Below are 5,510 nucleotides of genomic sequence, written 5' to 3' on the forward strand. Positions count from 1 at the left end.
CTAGCCCCTCTGATTAACCCTCCAGCTAAGAAACTGAGGGACAAGTCCAGTGGTGGGATCCAAAATGTTTAATAACAGGTTCCGATGGTGGTGGGATTCAAACAGTGGTGCCGCCGCACACACGCACCTCCAGTCCCTATTGGGCAGGGAGGTTGCTTTAGTAACCCCTTCTCGGCACTCAGAAAAAATTAGTAACCACTTCTACAGAAGTGGTGAGAACTGGTTGGATCCCACCTCTGGACAAGTCTCTACCAGATATTAATCAAGAAGTCAAGTTTGCATAGTAGGACACTTGCAAGTTGAGTTCCAAAAACAATTGCTTTGGTAGCTGCAGCTAACGTAGGCCAAGATACTAGATTTAGATTGAAATTCCAAAAGTCAAATAACACCACAGAGGTATAATTAATAAAGTTTCTTAAAAGAAATGTTCAAGGAAGATACAAATATAATACCCTGTTTCCTCGAATATAAGACATCTGTCTAAGCCCTTTTTAAAGCTATCCAGGTTAGTGGCCATCACCACCTCCTGTGGCAGCATATTCCAAACACCAATCACACGTTGTGTGAAGAAGTGTTTCCTTTTATTAGTCCTAATTTATTAGTCCTAATTCTTCCCCCCAGCATTTTCAGCCTTCCTTGGTGGTCTAAAGTACTGACCCAGCCTAGCTTTCAAGATGTGAAGAGACTGGGTTAGCTTGGACCATTTAGGGCCAGGCAGTGGGAGCCAGTGTGGTGTGGTGCAGTGGTTAAGGTGTTGGACTAGGACAGGTCTGCAACCTGCGGCTCTCCAGATGTTCATGGACTACAATTCCCATCAGCGCCTGCCAGCATGGCCGATTGATGGGCTGATGGGATCTGTAGTCCATGAACATCTGGAGAGCCGCAGGAATCTGCCCACCCCTGAACTGGAACCTGATAAACCAGGGTTCAGATCTCTACTCCTGGGACAGCATGTCCAAATGCCTGTGACGAATCCTGACCCAGTCACACACTCTCAGCTTTGACCCTGGCTCGAATTCGGATGGAAGCCCTCCAAGGAATGCCAAGGTCATGACGCGGAGGCAGGCGATGGCAAACTACCTCTAAATGTCTTTTGTCTTGAAAACCATATAGGCTCATGTTGTATAAGGTGGTCTTTTCCAAAGCCCTTTCCACCTTTGAACAAGAACAGCTAGGGTGGAAGAAGTATTTGTACCATTCTACCACTGTAGAATGTACCATCTACCGCTGTAATCGTTTGGGAAGGGCAGTGGAATTGAATTTGTTTTCAGACAGCTATTTGGATTTTGCAAGTACATGCTTGCCAGAGGTGGGATCCAGCAGGTTCTCACCAGTTCCCGAGAGTGGGTTACTAATTATTTGTTTGTGCCGAGAGGGGGTGACTAATTGGGTCTGCTTTTCCATTAGAAATTCGATTAGGTCCAAAAATCATAAAGTCCTGTTGTTTCCTATGTGGCTGGTTAGCGAAGGTAGAAAACAGGATAATTCTCCCTGTTGGGCTGTTTTAAAAACATGTTTTAGAAATATGGTAAAGTTCCTTGTTTAAGGAAAGTATCCTTCTTTTGATTTCTAGAGACAAAATGACGTATTTGAAAGTATTAAGTATTTGACAGGCAGTCGATTAGAGGAGAAGTAGTTGTTTCTGCTGGCACTAGACAATAGGACTTGCTATAATGAGTTTAAATTATGGACAGAAAGATACCAGCTGGAAATTAGGAACTTTTTTTACAGTAAGAGTTTTTTACAGTAACAGAGAAATTTTAATGCCCTGCCCCAGGAATGCCCGGCCACACCCCCATCGTGCCCCGCCCAGCCCCATTGGCGCTATACCACTGTTTGAATCCCACCACCATGGGAACCTGTTACTAAAATTTTTGGATCCCACCACTGAATTGCTTGCCCTTTCTTTACTAATTTCCTAAAACATTTGTAATATTTTTCAATCTTTCCTTTGTTCACATTCACCCCCCCCCCCTTCAGACAATTCCTGGCTACTATTTTCTGCTTTTCCCTGTTTTTTCCCAGTGTGAGGGCAAATCAGTGCTTCATGCTTCATGGTCTCATGCTGTAGTTCCCTGATCTTCTGTAGCTGATGCTGTGAAGAGAAAGCCCTTCAAAATATCAAAAACACTCTGAATTTTTCCAAAAACAGGGCAAGGAGCTCCTGCAGGGAAAAAAGTGACCATCTTAAAGAGACAGCACACAAATGAAGCCTTTAAAAAATGTTTCAGCCAAAAGAATTGCTACCATAGAAAAAGGGATTCATTTAAAACATTTTGAGACTGGAAATAAAACATTTTTTGGGAAAACTGTGCATAATTCTATCCCAAAACACTTTTCCCCCCATCCTGAAAACATTTTGTTTTGTGCTGTGTGGAAATGGTCACTTTTGGTGAATGTGGTAAAATGTCCTCATTATGTTGAGTCAAGACATAATTTTTGTCTCTATGCTCGAAACTGAAAAATTAGCATGGTTGCCAGTTCGTTGTACAAGGTGGATGTGCATGGCTCCCATTGACTTGTGTCCACGTTCTCACCTAGAAAATCCCTCCCCCTATTTTTAAAAAATCTATATGGTTATGTTGGAGCAGATAGAAGCTTAGTGTACAATTGAAATTAAAACAAAGGTACAGTCACAAAACTTTCAGGGTGTCTTCAGGAGAGTCTCTGGATGACACCATCCAGGTTTGGGGAACTTTGCTTCAGGGGGCAGTGGGAGATGGGCCCTACCCTTTTTGGGTCCCATAGAATTGAACCCCCAGAAGCAAAATCCCCCAAACCTGGAGACTCTCCTGAAGATACCCTGAAAGTTTTGTGACTGTACCTTCAGAAATGTACACCCCACAACCTTCCCCCAGAAATTCCCCATTGACAGCAATGCAGCTAAGTCACTGCAGAACAAAGAATCTTGGGCAAATTTCTGGGGGTGCCTGCAGGGGCACGTTTTTAGACATACTGGCACCAAACTATCAGGGTATCATTAGGAGACTGTCCTGATGATACCCCCCAAGTTTGGTGCAGTTTGGTTCAGGGGGCAGCCCCCATCTCCTTAGCTCCCATTGGAAAGAATGGGGGATAGGGGCATCCCTTTTGGGGGTCCATAACTTTGGCCCCCCTGAACCAAACTGCACCAAACTTGGAGGGATCATCAGGACAGTCTCCTGATGATACCCTGAAGTTTTTGGTGCTGATACATCTAAAAATGCACCCTTCCTGCAGGCCAAAACGTGAAAAAACACCCCAAAAACGCAATTTGACTGTTGATCCGAATCCCATGGATTCAGATCAGATGGGATTCGGACAGCTCGGATTCGGACCCTGCTCATCCGAATCCATCTGAATCAGTGCAGATTCGGTCTGAACCCAGATTCGGACTGTCCGGATCTCCAACCCTAGTTCAGGGGAGGCTGAGCCTCATCTACCATACTTTAAATGTAAATATCAGTTTTACAAAATATAAAAAATAATGTCCGGGACAGTCTAGCCCGCCATCTTAGACTCCAGTGCAGTCTTCTGGGTATTGCTGCAAAATATCCAAATGTTTGTGAATATAGTCCTGGCTGCTTCCAATGAATCTTTTTTCTCTGACCAGAGGCCTTATTCTGATATAACCAACAACTTCACCAGCTAGAGTAAGATGGTTTTGGGACTGGAAGAATGCCACTACAAAGTTAAATGGGAGTTCTGGGATACCTTCAAGAATGGTAGCATTTATTCCAGCAAAACCTTTTGTATGTCTAAGCTTCCTGGTCAGAAGCAGCAACATCAGCAACTTAGAAAGGGAAGATTCGGCCAACTTCGCACTTGAAATTGTGTGTTGGGAGTGGGGCAAGAGGCAAAGATGCTTGGGGTGAGTTCAAGCAAACCCTATTAAATAACCATTTTTACATAGGACCTTTGCATTTCGTTGTGATATGTAAACAACTTTCTATATGTTATTTATTGCAAATATACAATTTCATTTTCACTGGTGTGGTGGTCCTGTGTTTAATTCTGCTTTCTCTAGTGGAAGAGGAGATACCCAGATTGAGTGCAAGAGACAGTTTTCAAGCCAGGGGTTATTTATTAGTAAAGGGATTGAAAATGGAACGATTGATATCAAAAAACCCATGTATACGTCTATGAATGAAGGGTTGCTATACTCTTTCTCTGGGAAAGATATCAGGAGAGGTGAGAATTAATCTACCCCATCTTCCTGGACATTCCCTATGTTTTAATGTTCCATGGGGTCTTAGTGACAGCCTCCCCCCTTCCCAGTTCTCTTTTGGACTTAGAAAAACTTGTTTGAGCACCGCTTTCATCAAAACTATTGTTGCCTGCACTGTTAAACATCCAACTTTGAAAAAAGGCATTCATATTGCCCTGGAAGAGCAGCAGTGGCATAGTGGTTAAGAGCAGGTGCATTCTAATCTGGAGGAACCGGGTTTGATTCCCCGCTCTGCCACCTGAGCTGTGGAGGCTTATCTGGGGAATTCAGATTAGCCTGTGCACTCCCACACATGCCGGCTGGGTGACCTTGGGCTAGTCACAGCTTTTCGGAGCACTCTCAGCCCCACCTACCTCACAGGGTGTTTGTTGTTAGGGGGGAAGGGTAAGGAGTTTGTAAGCCCCTTTGAGTCTCCTACAGGAGAGAAAGGGGGGATATAAATCCAAACTCCTCCTCCTCCTCTTCCTCCTCTTATTCTATTAGCAAGACTTGCCTTTTGTAAAGATGTGTCTTTCATTTTGTTTCCCGTGGCAGGAACTGGAAAGAAAATGGCAAGCGCAGCTTCACAGAAAGGACAGGTTTTGCTAATAGCCATCCAGGGCAATATAAATGCTCTTTTTTAAAAGTTCGATGTTTAACAGTGCAGGCAATAATGGATTTGATAAAAGCTGAGCTTAAATAAGATTCTCTAAGGTCGATTCCCCACAGCCCCACAGTCAATTTATCATGTGATACAAACACGGTTTAAGCAAGCACTCCCCACTGCTTACATGCTGAACACGGATTCATTTTGGCACGCGCTCCCCCCATCCCATGTTTTTTCAGAACCTACGTTGAAGTGCACCTTTTTCCCAATCATGCTCCGAAGCCGGATTGGTGGGGAGAAACAGGACAGATGTGGCTTATTCTTCCTGCCCTTCGAACCTTCCAGCCAATCAGAGCGCAGTGGACTGTGCGCAGAGTGCGTGCAGCCTTTTTGTGTGCTGGACTGGGCGTGGCTACGAAGGTACGTAAATAGGAGGCCACGGTATAATGATTTTGAGAAATTGTCTATGCGTGGCTCCGTTCGAACGTAAAAACAAGAAGAAGAATAACATGAATTTTCAATCAGGGGCGAAGCAGTGTTCCCGTTCCAGCACAATAGCCAATCAGAAGGTGGGGAAATTCTGCCTACATATCCATGTAACAATGTAGCTGCGCAGAAAAAAGTTTTTAAAAAGTTCCCGCCCCAACACAACACAACAGCCAATCAGGACAAAGAAGGACAGACCCGCTGAGCAGATCGCATGTTCGCGGGGAGTGT

The sequence above is a fragment of the Sphaerodactylus townsendi genome, linkage group LG05 (genome assembly GCF_021028975.2).
Source record: "Sphaerodactylus townsendi isolate TG3544 linkage group LG05, MPM_Stown_v2.3, whole genome shotgun sequence".
NCBI classification, from domain to species: Eukaryota; Metazoa; Chordata; class Lepidosauria; order Squamata; family Sphaerodactylidae; genus Sphaerodactylus; species Sphaerodactylus townsendi.